We start from the raw sequence: 13,598 nt of genomic DNA, 5'->3' as shown, positions 1-13,598 counted from the left end.
CAGAGATATTACCAATAGGCTAACAGGATTAAGTTCTGACTGTTGAGGCACAATGGAGGCAGTGATTGATTAACCCAGCGCGGAAGCCCGTAGAATTTTAACAAAGACAATGTGTGCCTGTCAAAGTCTGAGTACCAAACGGCAACCCTATTCCCTAGTTAGTACACTACTTTTAGCCAGTAGTGCACTATATAGTGAATAGGGTGCCATTTTTGGGACACAGAACAAGCAGAGCAGAGTGGGCATCAGACCTGAAACTCAGGGGAACCTGAGTAGTGAACAACAAACCAGACAGAGAAGTCCAGTTCAAGAACTAGGCCAGATTCCAGCATCTCAGGAGATTAAACAGCAAAACCCAACCAGGACAACCTTGAATMAAACAGCCCTTTCAAAGCCTTCATCAAATCACAGAGCTGACGGCTAGAGGAACCTAGCGGGTGGGAGGGAGACAGCTAAGAGAAGGGTCTGACTGTTCTCTCACTGAAAGACACAATCAAAAGACTCCTTAATTAGTCAAGTCAGAGAATCCTCTAACAGGGTTTTTGGCCGATACGTTTTCATCTTTTCATTTAGTGTTCCAGTGAACTGTACGAGCACCCCCCCCTAAAAAAAAAAAAGCCTCACACACACACACACACACGTCTCCCCAGTGAGCGGGCCCCGTCCCAGACTCACAGTATGACAGCATCATTAGTGTAATTACCCATGATGCTGTGTTGATGTTCAGACAAGCCGTTAAAATCACCACACAGACTCACTTATAGCAACTACTCCTACACAAACTAGGCTACATGTAGTAACAGTAGCACAACTCCAAGATCACAATCAGTCATCTGACAAAACCCAGGTCCAAGGTTCCTTTGTGTCTTTATTCCTGCTCTAATGGCTTTCATATGCTGTGTAGGACATTCATTTAGATCTTGACAGATGCCACCAGGAACTAATAAAGACCGAGGCAAAACCTCCCCAGACGTGTTATCAAAGCAGTGCACGTGAAGACGTACAGACACAGGCTAATCTTCACAAAGTCACAGAGAGTGGGTTTCTACCTAAACAATGTGAAAAGCCACAGCACCACAAATGATATAGGGCTTTCCAGCCAGCCATCATCTGGACACTGGAGTAAATTATCATTACAAAGGTAATGGATGGGAASTGAGAGGGTTAGGCTGTGTGTAATAACAGTTATAACATATCTTATAACCATTCATGACAGTTGTTGGAACATCATTAACTTGCTGTGTAATTCCACTGTCAGCTGCAGGAAACTGGCAGAGCCTTTATTCTGTAAACACACATGGTACTTACTGGCGAGGAGCAGGCAGGACAGAGCGATGACGTAGAGCTGTTTGACGGCTACATCGTAGTGGTCCATGAACAGGTCCAGTAGGTAGACAGAGAGGTGTCTGGCTGTAGGACACAGCTGGTAGCGGTTCGACAGTATGGCCAGCAGGTCCGCAAAGTACCGACGCATCCCTATCTGAGGGGAGTGGGCCCGGTACACAGGCAGCTTCAACTCCTAGAGGGAGAGGATGAGAAAGATGGAGGGAAGGAAAGGAGAAGGAAGATGGAGAGAAGGGAAGGAAAAGGTAGAGGGAAGAGAAACAATGTGGAGTGTAAGAATAAATATAATAGGTTAACGCACAAACATACAGTGCGTTCGAAAAGTATTTCAGACCCCTTGACTTGTTCCACATTTTGTTACGTTACAACCTTCCTCTAAAATKTATTCAATCGTCCCCCACTCAATCTTGTCCCCCACACACAATACCCCATAATGACAAAAAAACTAAATAAATATCACATAAGTATTCAGACTCTTTACTCAGTACTTTGCTGAAGCACCATTAGCTGTGATTACACCCTCGAGTCTTCTTGGGTGAGACGCTACAAGCTTGGCACACCTATATTTACATTTACATTTAAGTCATTTAGCAGACGCTCTTATCCAGAGCGACTTACAATTTGGGGAGTTTCTTCCATTCTTCACTGCAGATCCTCTCAAGCTCTGTCAGGTTGGATGGGGAGTGTCGCTGCAAAGCTATTTTCAGGTCTCTCCAGAGATGTTCGATCAGGTTCAAATCCGGGCTCTGTCTGGGCCACTCTAGGACATTCAGAGACTTGTCCGGAAGCCACTGCTGCATTGTCTTGGCTGTATGCTTAGGGTCATTGTCATGTTGGAAGGTGAACCTTTGCACCAGTCTGAGGTCCTGAGCGATCTGGAGCAGGTTTTCATCAAGGATCTCACTCAGTTCATCTTTGCCTCGATCCTGACTAGTCTCCCAGTCCCTGCCGCTGAAAAACATCCCAACGGCATGATGCTGCCRCCACCAYGCACCACMGTAGGGATGGTGCCAGGTTTCCTCCAGACGTGACACTTRGCATTCAGACCAAAGACTTCAAATCTTGGTTTCATCAGACCAGAGAATCTTGTTTTTCATGGATCTGAGAATCCTTTAGGTGCCTTTTGGCAAACGCCAAGCGGGCTGTCATGTGCCTTTTACTGAGAAGTGGCTCTCGTCTGGCCACTCTACCATAACAGCCAGATTGGTGGAGTGATGCAGAGATGGGAGAACCTTCCAGAAGGACAACCATCTCCACAGAGGAACTCTGGAGCTCTATCAGAGTGACCATTGGTTTCTTGGTCACCTCCATGACCAAGGCCCTTCTACCCCGATTGCTCAGTTTAGCTGGAAGGCCAGCTCTCCAGGAAGAATTTTGGGGATTCCAAACATGCTCCATTTTAGAATGATGGAGGCCATTGTGTTCTTGGGGAACTTCAATGCTGCAGAAATGTTTTGGTACCCTTCCCCAGATCTGTGCCTCGACATAATCCTGTCTCAGAACTATACAGACATTTCCTTCGACCTCAGGGCTTGGTTTTTGCTCCAACATGCACTCTCAACTGTGGGGCTTTATATAGACAGGTGTGTGCCTTTMMAAATCATGTACAATCAWTTAAATTTACCAGAGGTGGACTCCAATCAAGTTGTAGAAACATATCAAGGATGACCAATGAAAGCAGGATGCACCTGATGTCAATYTCAAGTCGCATAGCAAATTTTCCAAAGGCACTGTAGATAGTTGTCAGACATGGCTACCATCTATGCCTACACAGTACATTTCCATATAGAACCCAATTCTACATTTCAATTTRGGTCAGGAAGGGGAGTGAGAGGGGTACAGGGTTCCCCATGGTGGTTAAGGGGAGGGGGACAGGAAGTAGTGGTGGCTATTCAGCATGATAAATATCCATTAGGGTGGGGGCAGGGTTGAAGTCTGTTTGGGAAAGGGGGGGGGTTCAAAGGGGGCTGGTAGCTGACAAGTGGTGGCTATTCAGCAGCCTGACCGTCTGGTAGAAACTGGTTTTAATTATTACCTTTAACTAGGCAAGTCATTTAAGAACAAATACTTATTTACAATGATGGCCTGCACCGGCCAAGCCTGGACAACGCTGAGCCAATTGTGCGCCACACTATTGGACTCCCAATCACGGCCGGTTGTGATACAGCATGATTCAAACCAGGGTGTCTGTAGTGACGCTTCAAGCACTGAGATGCAGTGCCTTAGACCGCTGCACCACTCTGGAGCCAAGTGCTCTATTGGCCAGTCAGTTTTAGCCATGATGTTCCTGTACTGCACGTGTCTGAGAGATGGAAGCGGGAAGAACAGGCAGTGGCTCAGGTCCCTGAGGTCCCTGGTGATCTTCTTGGCCTTCCTGCAACACCTGGTGTTGTAGGTGTCCTGAAGGGCAGGCGGTGTGCACCCAATGGTGCATTCGTCTGAGAGCACCTCCCTCTGTAGTACCTTGGTCAGTGGCGGTGCCATACCAGGCTGTGATGCAGCCCAACAGTATGCTCTCGATGGTGCTCCTGTAGAACACTGAGGGGCCTTCGGGGACAGGCCAATTCAATCAATGCCTCTCAGGACAACCTCCTGAGGTTAAAGAGTCGCTGCCGTGCCTTCACCACGGTGTCCGTGTGTTTTGACCATTTCAGCTCCTCGGAGATGTGTAAGCCGAGGAACTTGACGTTTTTGACCGTCTCCACAGCAGCCACTCCTAAAGTCCACAATCAGCTCCTTTGTTTTGCTGACGTTGAGGAAGAGGTTGTTTACCTGGCACCACACCGTCAGAGTGCCTAGCGTCTCCCTTTAGGCAGTCTCTTCGCTGTTGGTAATTAGGCCTACTGCTGTTGTCGTGTCGTCAGCGAACTTGGAGTTGAAACTGAGGCAGTCGTGGATATACAGAGAGTTCAGGAGGGGACTGAGGACGTATCCTTGGGGGGGGCCCCGTGTTGAGGAGCAGTGTGGAAGAGGTAATGTTTCCTAGATTCACCACCTGGGGGGCAGCCCGTCAAAAAGTCTAGGGCCCAGTTACATAGAGAGGAGTTCAGTCCCAGGGCCATGCTCTTTGCAGTGAACTTAGAGCCAAGCTGTAGTGGATAAACAGCATCCTCAGATTTTTATTCCTCTTGTCCAGCTGGGTGAAAGCAGTGTGCAGTGCCATGGCGATTGCGTCGTCAATGGATCTATCAGGCGGTAGGCAAATTTGAGAGGGTTGAGTGACGGGGAGGGAGGTGGTGACTTGGACTTTGACAAGCCTCAAAGCACTTCATGATGACAGAAGTGAGTGCTACTGGTCGGTAGTCATTCAGTTCAGCTCCTTTCCCTTTCTTGGGTACAGAGATGATAGCTGACATCTTGAAGAAAGTGAGAATAAAGGACTGCGCTAGAGCGAAATTTAAAATGTCCAAAAACACAACAGCTAGCGGGTCTGCACAAGCACTGAGAGCACTGCTAGGGATGCTCCCTGGGCCGGCATCCTTGCGAAGGTTAACATGTTTGAATGACTTACATACATCCTCTGTGGAGACAGTAAACACGTAGCCCTYGTTGTCTTCAGGGGCTCTCCTCGGTAGCTAATAGTCGTTATGCTCGAAGCGTGAGAAAAAAGGTGTTTAGCTTGTCCGGTAGGGCGGTGTTGGTGTCGCGACGTGACTGGCTTTCTTTTTGTAATCCGTGATCGTTAGAAGTCCCTGCCACATACGCCTCGAATCTGACCCACTGAATTACTCTCCCACTTTGTCCTTATACTTGTCTCGCCATCTTGAGCGATCTGCATAGGTCGATTTTGTTTAACCATACAATTGTCCCTGGTCACCTTGCCCTGTTTATAAGCAGCATCTGTCTCCTTCAGTTTCCCCGACAAGGCTGCCATCAATCCATGGTTTTCGAAAGACACAAATCGGTATCACAACATCTGTCTTTTTTTATGAATCCGGTGACTGAGTCGGTGTATTAATTGATCTTATTCCCAGAGACAACCTGTAACATATTCCAGTCCACGTGATCAAAACAGTCTTGGAGCATGGATTCTGATTGGTCAGACAAGTGTTGTACAGATGTGAACACCGGAACTTCCCTTGAGTCTTTGTTTGTAGGCGGGGAGGAACAAAATGGAGTCCTGGTTCCGATTTGCCGAAAGGAGGACGGGAAATTGCCTTATACCCGTGTCGGAAAAGCATGTAGCGTTGGTCCATTGAGAATCTCTGCGAGTTGGACAGTCAACGTGTTGATAGTAATTCGGGAGCACGGTTCTCAAATGTACTTTTGTTAAAGTCCCCAGTGACAACGGACGCTGCCTCCGGGTACACTGTCTCCAGTTCGTTCAGGTTCACAATGAAGATCTTTGAGAGCATTTTTGGTGTCCGTTTGGGGCGGGATGTGGTAGTGCACTGGTGCCATTTTTGACACGCCCCCTAGGACGCACCCAGTCTCCTCCTAGTCAACCACACAGAACAGGGGAATATAGGAGCGTCACGTGAGCCTTCAGCTTAAAGACGCATTTGACAAGGGGAGAGATAAAAACACTTTCTCTCCCAGATGTATAGCCTTTAATGCTTCATGAGTCTGTCTCGATCCTAATACAGGCTTAGAAAAACAAGGAGTTGTTTTGGTTTTTCAATAAATGCTTTATTTCTTCATACCCCACATAGACAAATATTAGATTTTTTAAAAACAAGGGCTTTATAAATGTGGATTTATTTATTATCAGACTGAGTAGGGGTGGATTAATCTCTTTAAGTAGTGCTGTACCMGTTTGTGGTTTGCTGCTAGAGGCACACCAAAAACATCCACCCATACTAAAAATACAGGTTACTATTGTTTGTCAGAGACAGCAGGCCTACTTCCCTTCCCTAAGGGTTGTCCAAATAACAAAACACTGCCCACGTGTAAAGCTAATCTTYACTGGATACTGACTTGCTGTAGATTGATGAAGAGTCACCCTGTAGTGCCTGTCAGCATGACCAACGTACCGAGGATCACAATCTATGGCACACGTGTGCCTCACATATTTAATCTGCGAGTTACATCAATTGTCTGTTGAGTTTGTTTGTATATAGGCAATACCTAAACAACGGTGATCACTAGGGTGATCGGCAGCTGAAGGACAATATAAACAGTGCTAAAACGTGCATACAGACACCCCCATAAACACAACCCCCGACTTGAGTTCTCCTCTCTTCTCCCTCCCCCCCCTGCATGCCTTGCCTCTGGTCCATCTGTCTGAGGATTCAGTGGTGCAGGGCATTGTGGGGAACCACAGCATAATTGATGCAGTGGAAGGCAGGGGACTCGATGCAGAGGTGGGTGGGGGGGGTGGCAGGCTAGCCTGCTGATGGGCTACAATTATTTAGAGATAGAGTTTGTCTGGGGTGTCGTTTGGCTTTCAAAGACCTACATCAGCATCCATGTTGTTTTACAGGGATTTTTTGTCTTTGGTCTGCAGATTGGTTAAAGGGTTGGGGGGGGGGTCAGAATAAAATCAGAAGGGAGGCCCTAATCTACACATCCCCTGGTTACAGACGTCACACCCCCTGGTTACAGACATCCAACTCAGTGATTTAGACACGAGTAAATCAAATGACTGTTAGGCTAAGTGAATGACTTGTAAGGAGACTGCCCGATTGTACCAGAGTCGGGGCAGCTGCCTGCAACAGTTCCATCTACTATCCAAATACTCCCCCTACATGTGACGTGTGTGTAGACACACACACACCCCTACTCCATATTGTTCTTTCTAAGTAGAATCAAATTAGCTATGATATTCTTGCTCCCTTTATGAGGATGGCAGTCCAGTGACAGATGCTGCCATTAAATGGCCAAACAGTAAAATATCATCAAGCCGGAGGTTAGCCTAATTACTGCATCAGCCAATTAATGAGCCTCRACCCCTCTGTGTAATCTAAATTAGACCACGCTCACATAGATGACAGTCATGTAATTATATCCATCTGCCAACATTAACCACACTATATAGAATATAGAAGCTATAAATAGAAGTTGAGGAGTTGCTATCACGTCACTCTACTGGCTTGGATCTTCATTTTCACCAATGGACTACAGTATGTCAACAAGAAACCATACATTTTACATTTAAGCCAATGAGCAGAAGCTCTTATCCAGAGTGACATACAGAAGCAATTAGAGTTAACTGCCTTTCTCAGGGGATCATCAGATTTTTCACCTCGTCAGCTTGGGAATTTCAACCAGCGAGCTTTTGGTTACTGGCCCAACGCTCTTAACCGCTAGCCTACCTAGATTAGTTGTCTTTTTCAGGTTAAGATGCATTTAAGCACAGGTGAACTGCATGCCACCAGACTCAAAGCTTTCTCCCTGGCATTGAGAACAACCCCATAATACACATTTCACCATGCAGTTGAGATTCTGATCACGTGGTGATGAGGAAAGTGGAACTCCGGGAATGAACCAAGGAGACCCAGAGACCTGGATTCATAGAATTAAAATTCAGAATTCTATTCATTCTGATTCTATGACTGGCTGGTCTTACCTTGATGCGAAGGGACTGATGGATATCCCCTGCTAGCTGTCCTTTCCACCATTGTAACTCCCTTTCCATCTTTCCCATTCAGAGAAGGCCACAAGGATGAAGTTCAACCCTGCAGACACACAGCAATGTGGGCTAAGTCAAGAGACATCATGGCTGTACGCCGCACGTTATGGTGTCTTATCACAACTTACGGTATTTGATATCAAAAGGACAAGGACTTATAGAATAAGTGGTAATATCCTATATTCATACTGGTGAATAAAAATCTATTTTATAAGAGAGACGAAGTCCCAGCAAATAAAATAAGTGTTTATTTCAAGGGGAAAAAACATTGTATCCTTTCTATTAATTTGCACTACGATTTATTTTTATAATATATATATATATATTTTTTTTTAAATCGCATTGTAGAGATTAATGGGTTATGGGAGCAAAGTGAAACATGTCTTTGATATTAATTAAGCAATCAGTTTAAATCAATTGCAGTTAAAGATCAGCCTTTGAGTTTTAAAATAAGTTAAAAAACACATCCAATAGCCTTTCGAAATGTTTCAAATGCAAAATTCTGGGAAACTATTCAAATTTGTGAGCTGCTCTTTTGTAAGCTTAAAAATGTGAGTTAATTTCCTCCATTACCATGTGTACAGTAAACATTGGTCACTGGCACTGCATCGCCCTTGATCATTCATGACTCAGTTCCATTACATTCCACCTAAGAGCCATTTATCAGAGGTTGTATGTTAAGAGCCGTGACGCTCGGTCTGAACATTAACACGTTTTGGAAGCATAAGCACTTTAAAATCTTTCATATTTGCGAGAAATAAATTAAATTGATACACTTTTATAGGGTTAGGGTTCCCACACAGCAATATGTCCATGTTACAGCGCTTGTTTACGGAAAACAGACGGTGCTAAAATAAAATAACTTTCCGAGTCTCCGAACTTGTGTGTAACTGGAAGACAGACGTCACAAACCTGTCACTGAAAAATACTGTTGGCTGTAACAACKGTGTTAAAACCGGTTTAAACAGTGCATTTTGCATTTGTTAAATTTGATGTTTTTCTAGAACCATATATCAATTGAAAATCGCTTCACGTTTAGATGGGAATATTTGCCAGTTGTCGTTCAGAGCCAATTCGCCCTTTAAACAGAGTATGTAAGGTCCTTGAACTAAGGAGTAACGTTAGGCTCCTTTGGTCCAATATTGGGCTATGGTACTGAACTGCAATACATTCCCCATGCAAGTGGGTGTGATGTAAATGCCTTAAAATTGAGAAGAAAAAAAACTAAATGGCAATTGTAGCGCTGGGGTAATAAAATAACTTTTTTGTAGGCCTAACAATAAAAGTGTACAATGTCACAAATCTGTTATGAGAAAAACAATACGTTGATAATGTGAACATTTGTCAGGACTTTCTCTCTCGCTCATTTAGCGGTGTCAACACCACGAGTGTTTTTTTAACAGAAAAGTAGACCACTCTTGCGGTTCTAATACTATTATTTATAGTCCTATACCTTAAACTTAAACAAAGATCACACCTGACTATTGACAGCATTAAATCATTGATACACACATTTAGTAAACTTTTAGATTCGCTAAATGTCCAAGATCGCATGTGCCGCTCACCCTATCTGACAGGAATGCCCCCAGACCTCTTTGTTTCACTCCGACATCCTGAATGAAGAATTCCTCTTTGGGAAGTTTTGTATTATCCTCGGTACCGACGAAAAGCGACGACTGTTTCAGTTATTCAGTTGACAAAGTAACAACGCTTCAGAACCGTTTAATTCAGCTGTTATCTCGTCTGTTTACACTTTCACAAAGATTTTTCCACGGATACTCGTTCAACGAAGTGGTTAGCTTCTCCAGCTGCTGTTGCGGTCGGTGAGGAGCTAGTGAATTTGCGTACGCGAAAGACCGAGTGTGAGATGGGAAATGTAGTCCAAAAACACGTGACCGAAATGGGCTAATTACGGCAATAACTCATTCTCTAATTGATTTCAATTAAACTAAACTTGTCTCTCAAACACTGGCATTTTAGAAACGGATAGCGCTGTAGAGATGATTATAAATCAAGTTTTTATTGCAAATCCCTTTATCAACTTTCTCAAGTGGCATGTGTGTAAAAAACGTTGTCCTTTAGCACAAATGTACTATAATAAGATTTATAACACAAAATATATATTTTTAATGACATCTAACACGGTTAGTGCATTCTCGTTTAATTTAGACAGAGAGGGATAGTTGCAAATAGGAAAAATAAGAAGAAAAGTTGCATGTAGGAACATATTATTGCTGAATATAAACAGCACCCCAAAAAATAATGTGAATAATGTGAAAATAAAATCCTTTCACTCATTTTCCCTCCAATCAGCCATAACAAAATCAAATCTAATTTTATTTGTCACATGCATCGAATACAACAGGTGTAGGTAGACCTTACAGTGAAATGCTTACTTACAAGCCCTGAACCGTCAACGCAGTTTTAAGAAAAAATAGAACGCAATGCAATTCTTTTTATACACTGAACAAAAATAAACGCAACATGAAACAAATTCAAAGACTTTACTGAGTTACACTTTATATAAGGAAATCAGTCAATTGAAATAAATTCATTAGGCCCTTATCTATGGATTACATATGACTGGAAATACAGATATGCATCAGTTGGTCACAGATACCTTTAAAAAAAAAAGTAGGGGTGTGGATCAGAAAACCAGTCAGTATCTGGTGTGACCACCATTTGCCTCATGCACATTCTCCTTTCGAGTATATCAGGCTGTTGATTGTGGCCTGTGGAATGTTGTCTGACTCCTCGTCAATGGCTATGCGAAGTTGCTGGATATTGGCGGGAACTGGAACACGTTGTTGTACACGTCGATCCAGAGCATCCCAAACATGCTCAATGGGTGACATGTCTGGTGAGTATGCAGGCCATAGAAGAACTGGGCCATTTTCAGCTTCCAGGATTTATGTACAGATCCTTGCAACATGGGGCCGTGCATTATCATGCTAAAACATGAGGTGATGGCAGAGGATGAATGGCACGACAATGGGCCTCAGGATCTCATCATGGTATCTCTGTGCATTCAAATCGCCATCGATAAAATGCAACTGTGTTCATTGTACGTAGCTTAAGCATGCCTATTCCATAACCCCACCTCCGCCATGGGGCACTCTGCTCACAACGTTGACATCATGAAACCGCTCGCCCACACGACACCATACACGTTGTCTGCCATCTGCCCGGTACAGTTGAAACCAGGATTTATCCGTGAAGAGCACACTTCTCCAGTGTGCCAGTGGTCATTGAAGGTGAGCATCTGGCCACTGAAGTCAGTTAAGACGCCGAACTGCTGTCAGGTCAAGACCCTGGTGAAGGTGACGAGCACGTAGATGAGCTTCCCTGAGACAGTTTCTGACAGTTTGTGAAGAAATTCTTTGGTTGTGCAAACCCACACTTTCATCAGTTGTCCGGGTGGCTGGTCTCAGATGATCCCGCAGGTGAAGAAGCTAGATGTGGAGGTCCTGGGCTGGCGTGGTTACAGGTGGTGTGCGGTAGTGAAGCTGGTTGGACGTACTGCCAAATTCTATGAATGACATTGGAGGAGGCTGATGGTAGGGAAATGAACATACAATTCTCTGGCAACAGCTCTGGTGGACATTCCTGCAGTCAGCATGCCAATTACACGCTCAATCAAAACTTAAGACATCTGTGGCCTTGTGTTGTGTGACAAAACAGCACATTTTAAAGTGGACTTTTTAATGTCCCCAGCACAAGGTGCACCTGTGAAACCATCGTACTGTTTAATCAGCTTCTTGATATGCCACACCTGTCAGGTGGATGGATTATCTTGGCAAAGTATAAATGCTCACTAACAAGGATGTAAACAAATTTATGCACAAGATTTGAGAGAAAAAACCTTTTTTGTGTGTATGGAAAATTTCTGGGATCTTTTATTTCAGCTCATGAAATATGGGACCAACACTTTACATGTTGCATTTATATTTTTGTTCAGTATAAATACTAAGCAATGAGTACTAGCTGGGCAACAGACAACTCAGTGTTACCTGGTGTCAATATAGGGCATAGCTTTTTCAATAATGTGGAACGATAATACAGTAGGCCTATTACAATTACATTTTTTAGAGAACATTTTTATTATTGACCAACACTGAGTATAAATAGGCTGAACTATAATTGCAATGATAACAGGCAGAATTTTCTTCCCAAATGGACAAGGAAGCAAAAGCAGGTGCCATTGTATTTCAACCCATCAGGATGAAGGTGATGAATCCTCATTGGTCTTCTTGTCCATCAGGTTCAGATACTCCTGGTCTGCATAGATCAGGAACCCAGTAAACGGACTATCTGTCCAGAACGGGTCATAGAATAGCCCCTTCTGTTCAGAGTAGAAGATCTGCAGCCAAACCTGGTCTTGACGCTCTAACCAGAGAAACGTGGAACCGGACGCTGGATCCCAGTTTTGGCATCAAACGCCTCGATCTTGTACTGCCCGTTGTGCACCAGCCCGATCGCCAAGTGCTTGTTGGCCAGTGTGACGTCATAAGTGAAGTAGTAGACTCCCGGGACAGAGCAGACAAACTTCCCAGTGTGAGGTCATAAGTGAAGTAGTAGACTCCCGGGACAGAGCAGACAAAACTTCCCAGTGTGAATCATAAGTAGTAGTAGACTCCCGGACAGAGCAGACAAAACTTCCCAGTGTGAGGTCATAAGTGAAGTAGTAGACTCCCGGGACAGAGCAGACAAACTTCCCAGTGTGACATCATAAGTGAAGTAGTAGACTCCCGGAACAGAGCAGACAAACTTCCCAGTGTGACATCATAAGTGACGTAGTGACTCCGGGACAGAGCAGACAAACTTCCCAGTGTGAGGTCATAAGTGAAGTAGTAGACTCCCGGGACAGAGCAGACAAACTTCCCAGTGTGAGGTCATAAGTGAAGTAGTAGACTCCCGGGACAGAGCAGACAAACTTCCCAGTGTGACATCATAAGTGAAGTAGTAGACTCCCGGGACAGAGCAGACAAACTTCCCAGTGTGACATCATAAGTGACGTAGTAGACTCCCGGGACAGAGCAGACAAACTTCCCAGTGGAGGTCAATAAGTGAAGTAGTAGACTCCCGGGACAGAGGCAGACAAACTTCCCAGTGTGAGGTCATAAGTGAAGTAAGTAGAAAAGTGCTCCCGGGACAGAGCAGACAAACTTCCCAGTGTGAGGTCATAAGTGAAGTAGTAGACTCCCGGGACAGAGCAGACAAACTTCCCAGTTGTGGCGTTGTAGTTGTTCCCCCTCGTTCAGTAGAATCTGTTTGAACTGGATCGGGAGACGCTTTATAGGAGAAGGCAGAGCGGGCTGAGTTGGTGCCGCAGTTACATCCCCACAGGAGCCTGTCTCACCCGTCTCCCCCTTGGTGCCCCCCAGTCCGGCCAAACTTGGGGCCCCACGCGGGCCCTTCAGCCCTCGGGGTCCATGCCTGCCTACCACGCCCTTTAACCGGAGTTTACATTGTTTCCCGGGCCTGCTCTGTTCACCTGAAGATCCAACAGAGACAGGGACTGGCTAATTCACATTCATATAGTCACACCAGACAGCTCACAATACAGTGTACTGCATAGGAACACAACATTTTTTTTTTTTTTTTTAGGGGTGGATCAGCTTAATATTGCGGAAAGAATGTTGCTTCCAATGTAATTGTCTGCATCATTTCCAATCCCCCATAT

General features: G+C 44.7%; 1 protein-coding gene and 1 pseudogene across 1 annotated transcript in view; both read right to left on the bottom strand.

The window, feature by feature from the left end:
• Nucleotides 1–9,570, bottom strand: part of LOC112069163 (cyclin-J-like protein) — a 43,642-nt gene extending 34,072 nt beyond the window's left edge. Inside the window, exons 1-3 of the mRNA XM_024136460.2 lie at nucleotides 9,481–9,570; nucleotides 7,853–7,961; nucleotides 1,309–1,519 (exon numbers count right to left, since the gene is read on the bottom strand). The gene's annotated coding sequence lies outside the window, so the exon portion shown is untranslated. The remainder of the gene's footprint in view (nucleotides 1–1,308; nucleotides 1,520–7,852; nucleotides 7,962–9,480) is intronic.
• Nucleotides 9,571–10,405: 835 nt separating this feature from the next.
• LOC139024049 (complement C1q tumor necrosis factor-related protein 2 pseudogene) lies at nucleotides 10,406–13,437 on the bottom strand (annotated as a pseudogene).
• Between the last annotated feature and the right edge of the window lie 161 nt (nucleotides 13,438–13,598).

This window comes from Salvelinus sp. IW2-2015, unplaced genomic scaffold, assembly GCF_002910315.2.
Source record: "Salvelinus sp. IW2-2015 unplaced genomic scaffold, ASM291031v2 Un_scaffold923, whole genome shotgun sequence".
NCBI lineage: Eukaryota > Metazoa > Chordata > Actinopteri > Salmoniformes > Salmonidae > Salvelinus > Salvelinus sp. IW2-2015.
Note: the sequence above shows the minus strand (reverse complement) of the source record. Positions and strands in the feature narration are given on the sequence as shown.